Source organism: Sapajus apella, unplaced genomic scaffold, assembly GCF_009761245.1.
Source record: "Sapajus apella isolate SASKATOON/1434 unplaced genomic scaffold, GSC_monkey_1.0 scaffold48, whole genome shotgun sequence".
Classification (NCBI taxonomy): Eukaryota; Metazoa; Chordata; class Mammalia; order Primates; family Cebidae; genus Sapajus; species Sapajus apella.
The window spans coordinates 9,716,927-9,726,060 of record NW_022436988.1 but is presented as its reverse complement, the minus strand read 5'-3'; the positions used below and the strand labels follow the sequence as shown (position 1 = coordinate 9,726,060).

The following is a 9,134-nucleotide window of genomic DNA, read 5'->3' as shown; positions in this document are numbered from 1 at the left end:
TAGGGAGGTTACTGACCTCTCCAGAGTGGAGGTGGGAAGTTACGCCTCCCAGGAAGGCAGCTTTCTGAGTTCTTTGAGGATTAAATGGGACTCTGCCCCCTGAGTCCTGTGGTCAGGCCAGGCACAGAGAAGGCTCACAGCAAATATCTGTATCTCCTCCTCCTTCACCCATCTCTGCGCACTTCAGAATTGAGAATCTGCAAAGAGCTCATTCTGCCAGGTGGGATGGTGAAACATATGACTTCAAATGCTACTTTAGAATATGGCTTTGCCTATTCTCTGTTGAGAAAGCAAAGGAGTGCTGCTATCCTACCTCGTGTTTTACGATATTTAAGCCACCCTACACAACTCCCTGCCGCCCTGTCACTTGTTAATTAAACAGAAGTGGTCACACATCCAAATCCTTTAGAGGCGAACCCTTTCAACAGCTGCTGCGCTGCTCTGCTTTGATCACTCCTGGGATAACTTTGAAGAATGCTCTGTCAAAGGGAGCAATTTGCTGGGAAGAGCAGCCCCTGTACTTCCATCCTGGCAGGATTTTATTACAAACTGCATTTGCATGGAAACAGGATTTGGTCTTGGTTCCAAAGCAGCTGATGTTTATTATCCCCAAATGCATCCATTACTCTCCCTAGTCATTACAGGTGACATTGGCAACATGGGGAAGAGGAAGGGGGGCAGTGCCAGCCTCTGAGGGTTTAAGGAGAGATTGGATACAGATTGCTTGTGGATTTCAGGCCGTCTCTACTAGGGGAGGAGGGGTAGAAAGGGGAATAACCCCCATAGGACTGTTTCATTTTCAGTTTGCAGTGGGATCCCAAGTCTTTGAATGTTTCATTTTCTATGCCTAAATTTTAAAATATTAATACAGAAGATGCCACTTTCTAGTCCTAGGGGAGGGAGAAGAGGCACAGGAAAGACGAAGATGGAGTAGTAACTGATGTCTGCAAAGCACGTACAATGTGTCCCCCAAAGATGGTGATTCTCGTAAAAGGAATGAGGGAGGGAGGGAGGGAGCAGGCTGGCTGGAAGATCACACAGATGGGTCCAGAGTCTCACAAAGCAAGTGGGGCACCAGGGATGGGGAGAAGGCTGTGGAAATCAAGCCACTGGGTACACTTGGAGGAAGGCGGTGTATTTCTAGGAAGCTACAGCCACCTATAAGAAAGACTGGAGGGCCAGACACCACATTTGATTAGAGGCTGTGTCTGTGTAAGAGGATCACCCAGTGCTTGACTGGTGTGTGTTTTTCTCCTTTTTTTGAGACAGAGTCTTGTTCTGTCACCCAGGCTGGAGTGCATCGGTGCTCACTGCAACCTCCGCCTCCCAGATTCAAGCGATTCTCCTGCCTCAGGCTCCTGAATAGCTGGGATTACAGGCACCCACCACCACGCCCAGCAAATTTTTTTTTTTTTTTTTTTTTTTTTAGTAGAGACAGGGTTTCACCATGTTGGTCAGGCTGGTCGTGAACTCCTGACCTCAAGCAACCCATGCGCCTCAGCCTCCCAAAGTGCTGGAATTACAGGCATGAGCCATCACACCTGGCCTAAACCCCGATTTTCAGATAAGATCACATTCACAGGAACTAGGGGTTAGAACTTCAAAATATCTTTTTGTGGGATGCAATGCAGCCCGCAACAGCACCTAAGGCCCTTGCCCTGCCTGCCTTTCCTTCTCCCATATTCTGTTTCCTTCTACAAGAAACTACCTTCTACGTCCCCAGATTTAGCATATGACATCAAAACCATCTGCTTGTCTCCTCCACTGGATATTGTAGACCGCTCGGCGGGAGTGGCGTCTTATTGGCCTTGAATCCAGTGTGACTAGTGCAGGGCCCGATAGGCATGCAGAGGTGCCTCTTAGAGATTTGTGGTTAAACTGCCCAGCCACGTACGCCCCCCAAAATTATTTCTCATCCTTTCAGATCTGGCTCCGCGGTGAGCCCTAGAGTCACCTCCTGACACCCACTCTGCTGGGGCAGGAGGCCCCCAATATTTTTTGGTAAACCTATGTCTAGCTTCCTTATGAGCCGTGTGCTTTCCCAAGGTTGGGGTTGTATTTTTCATCTCCTATTCCCAGCAAGAAATACAGGGTCTGGAACTCTTTCTGAGTGAATGCCCAGAAAGAATTTGTTGTATGGATGGTCCCGAGACACAGAGAGCTCTCAAATTCTTCCTGCTCCTTCCACAAGCACCCCGTACCCACCCACATCCACCGCCACACCCACCCGCTGCCAATGCCTGCGGTCACTCCCTGTTTGAAGGAGCATCTCCAAACACAATGCAAAGGAAGCCCCCCTTGCTGCCTCCCTCTCTCTGTCTCTCCTCTCTCTCTCTCCGTTATATATATATATATATATATATATACACACACACACATACACACACACACACACACACACATATATAACATTTACCATCTTTTAAAAACTGCTTTCAGCCATATGCTTTCCTCTAACTAACCATTGCTGTTTCCCTCCTTTTCTCAACTAAGCTTCTGGAAAGAACTGATTCCACTTGCCATCTCCATCACCTCTCATCCAAGCCACCTTCCTCCTCAACACGCTGCCATCCGCCTTCTGCCCATGCCACTTTGCCAGGCCCCAGTGACATCCTGGATGTTCAATATGACATTCACTTTTCAGTTCTCCTCTTCCATAATCTTACTTCCCTAATACCCCTACCTGTGAGACCCTCTCTCTTCTTGCCAGTCAGGCTTCCCTTCCCGCTACACACACACTCACACTCTCACTCTTTGTGTGTGTGTGTGTGTGTGTGTGTGTGACATCATTTAAATATCAGCATTCCCCACCCACCCTCTCTCCTTCTCACCCTTACATTCTTTGTGGGTGACCTCATTTACTCTGTCCCTTCCACCTATCACCCATGGATAATAACTCCCAGACTTGGCCAGGTGCAGTGGCTCATGCTTGTAACCTCAGCACTTTGGGAGGCTGAGGCAGAAGGATCGCTTGAGCCCAGGAGTTTGAAACCAGCCTGGGGAACATAGCAAAAGCCTCTCTCTACAAAAAATATAAAAGCTAGCCAGGCACGGTGGTGCACACCTGTAGTCCCAGCTGCTTGGGAGGCTGAGGTGGGAGGATCATGTGAGCCTGGGAAGGTTGAAGCTGCAGTGAGCTGTGATCACACCACTGCATTCCAGCCTGGGGGACAGGGGGAGAACTTGTCTCAAAACAACCGCCACCACCACCACAAAAAACAGAACATCCCAAACTTAAATGTCTATTAAATGTCTAACTCCAGTTTTTTTTTTTCTCCCAAGGTAACGCAACTGATAGGTCAAACTATTTTCCAGCCATCCTGTGGGCACACGAATCTCAGCAGAACCCAAGCAGAACCCACCCTCTCTGCCCATGGGGTGTGTGCTCCTCCCCTTTATTCCTCTCTTGGTGAACATCTAGTCACCGAAGCCAGAAATCCAGGAATCCCCATCTCCCTCTGCACCCCACCCCCTTGTTTCCTAAATCTGATAAGCCACTAGGTTTCCAGATTCTTCCCTCTTGAACCCCTCAGTTGTATGGCCTTTGTCTCACATCCATTGCTTTAAGTCCAACCCTCAGCAGCTCTCTCCTGAACTACTGCAACAGCCTTTGAACCGGCCCCCTCCTCCTCTAACCAAGGCTACCCCCCTTTGATCCATTATTCCATACTCAGGCCAGTTATCTCCATGAAAGAAATTGATCACATCATTTTCTGTGAAAATCCTCAAAATCCCCCCTACAATCCTTCAGCATAAAACCTAGACTCCTAGCTTGGGAGCCTGGGTCCTAGCCTCAACTCTTGCCCTCCCTCCCCCTTGACCCTATGGCCCAATCAGCACGACTCTTCACCCATCACCAGGCTCTCCTTCACCTCGGGGGTTTTGCATATGCTGTTCCCTCTGCTCCACACGCTTTTAAGTTCCTTCTCTACTCTCAATTTTCCTACTCATCCTTCAAGTCTCTGCCCTAAACACCATCTCTAGTGCCTCCACCTCCAGCCCAAAGCTGGGTGAAGCCCTTCCTTTGTGCTCCCATCATAGCCCCTCTGTCTATATTGTGGATGGATTCGGTTCTTATTCAAGCAGATTTGGTTATGTGAATATATGGACAGATGAGGCAGGGGAAAGAAAACAGGACGTACAATCTAGAAGGAAGGTTTGAGGAAGAGAGTTTCAAGAAGTAAGAAATGGTCCAAAAATTGCATCATTTGGCCCTGCAAGACCAAGTGAAAATCATCTGCTACTTGTAGGTATCCTAATTGGAAAGAAATTACAACCCCCCATGCCTGGCGGAGCCATTCCACTTTGCCTGTCACAGTCCCAGTTTCCAGAAAAGGATTATGCTCAGCAGAGAATAAGTCAGTACAGGTTAAAAAGATCCGCACTACAGCAATTCCACTTTGGGGTGAACCATTCAGTGGCCACCATTCCCACCACTACCAGATTAAGTAACGAATGTGAGCTACAAAGTAGGTACTAAGTCATCCTTTACGTGGGAACCAAGGAGTGCGCTGATCCAAACTCAGTACCACTTAGCCACCCAAGTCCATAACTAAGTCCTAAGCTAACCAAGCCAATAATGCTTATCTGGTTAAAAACAATTAAACACTAAAAACGTTCACACACACACACACACACACACACACACACACACACACACACACACAGAGCGCAACAAAAATCCAAATGCAGACTACCTTTTAAGACACCTGGTTAAATATGGCAGAGTAAACACGTGTAGTTTTCTCTTCTTCCTTCCAAACTCCTCTAAAATGACAGTAAAGATATTTTTAAAAGCAAACTTAAGAAAAAAGAGAGCGACAGAAGAAATGACAAGAAAATGCCAACAAAATGTTGGAAGCTGGAAAGTGACAAGGAGTTAACTGACTTGCAGAATACAGAAAATAAAATACGAGGTTACATGGGTAAAGCCAACCCAAAAGAAAGTTGCAGAACTCCAAAAAGATCCAGGAATTGGAGGCTCCACGTAGGACTGGAAAGAGGAGGATGGTTGAATGACTTTATAACAAATAGTTAGCTACTTATGTCCACTCCCTCACACTGTGAAGCCTCCTCTACCCCAAGATAAAACAAAACCAAACAAAAAACAAGGTTTACTCTGTGAAATGGTTGAAACAGTCAAGCTCTGAGGGACACAGATCCACTGGAAGGAGGGGGGAGATTAAATGAACATCTTCATACTAAATAGTGAAACCCTAAACCATCTTCTCCTACTTGGCACACAGCACTGATGGCCAGGTTCATAAAGCTGCAGGAGCTGGTCGAGGTTGAAAATGGCAGCAGCTGCTATGTTGGGGGTTTCTCCCCTGCAGGGTTGGTCCCACCCTCAGCTGGGGAAGCCTACATAGAGTGGTGCCCATGGCGAGGAGGGCTCAGCTAGCATGTGGAAGGCCTTCACCTACTTCGTCACACTCCCCAGGGTGGCAGTCAGCATGCTGAATGTGTTTCTGAAGTCACACTACGAAAAACACAAGAGACCCAGTGCATCCCTATCCCATCTCCACATCAGGTCCCAGCCCTTTCTCTGGGGAGATGGTAGCCACACTCTATTCCATAAAACCCTGATGTGAATCCACTTCCAACTGGCTACGAAGATGAATAAAGAGAATCTGGACCACTACAGGGGCACTGGGGACCACAGTACTGCTTTGGCCCATTAGTCTGCACACAGATCAGAAAAAGGATATGGGACCTTGAGCTCACCTTCTTTACTTGTATCAAATGATGGTTGATATACTGATGATCTTCCATCCCTTCGCTTATGGCAGGAGATGCCTTAAATAACTTAAAAAACAAAAACCAAAAAACTGCAGGAGCCAGGTTGGGGGATTCTAGGGAAGCTGCCAGACCAATAAAAACAATCAGAATTTAAGGGAGGCTCTCTGATCAAGTAATCCAGTCTCCACGTGGCAATCCTTCAGTAAATTCACCACATGAGAGCCACACCTGTGTACAAAGAGCCTCCAAAAAGCATTTCAGTGATTTTCTGTTAAATATAATTAGTCAAGGACATCTGCGGAAAATCTTGAAAGACAGAAAAAAATCAATAAGATGAAGAAAACATGAACAAAAAGTAAGAAAACTAAAATAAATCCTTAAAAATAAATAGGATAAAGGAATCTAAAGGAAACAGATCATCAAGAAATAGAAGAAAGTGAAAAATAAGTGAAGTTTGTAGAAACTTGAGATTAAAATATTACATCCATGAAACAAGAACAGAAGGCTACAAAAAGAGAGTGTTTAGAGACCAGAACAAGTGCTTAACCACACAATAGCTGAAATTAAAAAATTCAATAGAGGCCATGCATGGTGGCCCACACCTGTAATCTGAGCACTTTGGGAAGCCAAGGCAGGCAGATTCCTTAAGGTCAGAAGCTCAAGACCAGACTGGTCAACATGGTGAAACCCCATCTCTACTAAACACACAAAAATTAGCCAGGCGTGTTGGCACAGAGCTGTAATCCCAGCTACTGAAGCCCAAGAATCACTTGAACCTGGGAGGTGGAGGTTGCAGTGAGCCCAGATGGCACCACTGCACTCCAGCCTGAGTGGCAGAGTGAGACTGCATCTCAAAAAAAGAAAAAAAAAAAAAACGATTGTTGAAATTGAAAATTCAATAGAATGGTTAAAAATATCACCCAGAAAGTCAAACAAAATGACAGAGAGATAGAAAATAAAAGAGAAAAGACAAGGGAATCAGAACTGGTCTGAGTAATAGAAGTGCCAGAAAGAGAGACCAGTGACAACAGAAGTGGAGTCATCAAAAAAAAATTAACGTAACAACATCTTTTAAAAATAAGAGACATATGTTTCCAGATTAAAGGAGCTCAATGAATGCAAAACACACAAATGATAAAGGAAAAAATCTATTCACACCACAGCAGAGCCTGATGAAAATTTGTAACAACTGTAATGAAGATTTTAAAAGGTTTTGGGAAAAGACATTGGACACACCCACATCAACACTGTAAGCCAGGATACAACGGATAAATGTTTAAGATTCTGAGGGAAGAGGATTTCCAATGGGTGAATAGAATTCTATGCACAGGCCGGGCGCGGTGGCTCAAGCCTGTAATCCAGCACTTTGGGAGGCCGAGGCGGGTGGATCACGAGGTCAAGAGATCGAGACCATCCTGGTCAACATGGTGAAACCCCGTCTCTACTAAAAATACAAAAAAAAAAAAAATCAGCTGGGCGTGGTGGCGCATGCCTGTAATCCCAGCTACTCAGGAGGCTGAGGCAGGAGAATTGCCTGAACCCAGGAGGCGGAGGTTGCGGTGAGCCGAGATTGTGCCATTGCACTCCAGCCTGGGCAACAAGAGCGAAACTCCGTCTCAAAAAAAAAAAAAAAAAAAAAGAATTCTATGCACAGTTAAACCATCAGTAAGAAGTGAGGGTATAATAAAGACATTTTTACATAAGCTCAGTGTGATTTTTTTTTTTTTTTTTTTTGAGAGGAAGGGGGTTTCTTTTTTTTTTCCCCCGGGGGGGGGGGCGGGGGCGGGGTTCGGCCCACCCAACCCCCCCCGCGTTGAGGCAATTCTCCTGCCTCAGCCTCCTGAGCAGCTGGGACTAGAGGCATGCGCCACCATGCCCGGCTAATTTTTTGTATTTTTAGTAGAGACGGGGTTTCACCATGTTGACCAGGCTGGTCTTGATCTCTTGACCTCGTGATCCACCCGCCTCGGCCTCCCAAAGTGCTGGGATTACAGGCTTGAGCCACCGCGCCCGGCCAAGCTCCGTGTTAAAAGATTTACCTTTGTCTTATCTATTTCTGTATAACAAGTCACGCCAAATTTTGGTGGTTTAAGAAATGGATATTTATTATCTATTTTCCATGAGAAAGACATTTGAGACTGGTTTAGCTGGCAGTAGCTTCACTGGGTGGTTTGGTTTTGGATTTGCCATTAGGGAGTGCATTAGTCTGTTTTCACATTGCTGATAAAGACATACCTGAGACTGGGTGATTTATAAAGAAAAAGAGGTTTAATGGCTTCACAGTTCCTGGTGGCTGGGGAGGCCTCACAATCATGGTGGAAGGCAAAAGGCATGTCTTACACTGCAGCAGGCAAGAGAGAATGAAAGCCAAGTGAAAGGGGAAACCCCTTATAAAACAATCAGATCTGGTGAGACTTATTCACTACCACAAGAACAGTATGGGGAAAACCTCCCCCACGATTCAGTTATCTCCCATAGGGTCCCTCCAACAACACGTGGGAATTATGGGAGCTACAATTCAAGATGAGGTTTGGATGGGGACACAGCCATCTGAGTCTTGACAGAGGCTAAAGAATCCACCCCCAAGCTTATTCCTGCGGTTGTTGGCTGGAGGCTCCACCTTCCCATCCTATAGGACTGCTCAAGACGGGGCTCACGACCTTTCCTTGAAAGGAGACGGGGAAGAGAGGAGAGGGGAGGTGAGAGGAAGGGAAGTGGGGGAGGAGAGATCCTCCAGGATAAAAGGTACAGTGCTTTTTATATCCTAATCTCTGAAGTGACACACCATCATCCACCATATTCATTGATCATACAGATCCTGGTACAATGTGGGAGGGGCCGTACAGGGTGTGAATACCAGGAGATGGGGTTTATTAGGGTTCATCTTGGAGGCTGGCTACCACATACCCTTTCTCAAGAAATTCCTGGAGGTGATGCTCCACCAAAACAAAGAAGAAAGCCAAACAGAGAAAGAGAAAGCAAACAGAAGACAAACGCTGGGAAGCAAGAAAGAAATCCTCAGGGTAGGTCAGGTGCGGTGTCTCACACCTGTAATCCCAGCAGTTTGGGAGGCTGAGGTGGGTGGATCACCTGAGGTCGGGAGTTCGAGACCACCCTGGCCAATATGATGAAACCCCATCTCTACTAAAAATACAAAAAAATAGCCGGGCGTGGTGGTGCATGCCTGTAATCCCAGCTACTTGGGAGGCTGAGGCAGGAGAATCGCTTGAACCTGGGAGGCAGAGGTTGCAGTGAAATGAGATCACATCATTGCACTCCAGCCTGGGCAACAAGAACAAAACTCCATCAAGAAAAAGAAGAAAAGAAAGAAAGAAAAAGAAAGAAATAAAGGAAGGAAGGAAGGAAGGAAGGAAGGAAGGAAGGAAGGAAGGAAG

General features: G+C 46.4%; 1 pseudogene; it reads left to right on the top strand.

The window, feature by feature from the left end:
• The first annotated feature begins 4,868 nt into the window (after window positions 1-4,868).
• LOC116525730 lies at window positions 4,869-5,623 on the top strand (annotated as a pseudogene).
• The last annotated feature ends 3,511 nt before the right edge of the window (window positions 5,624-9,134 follow it).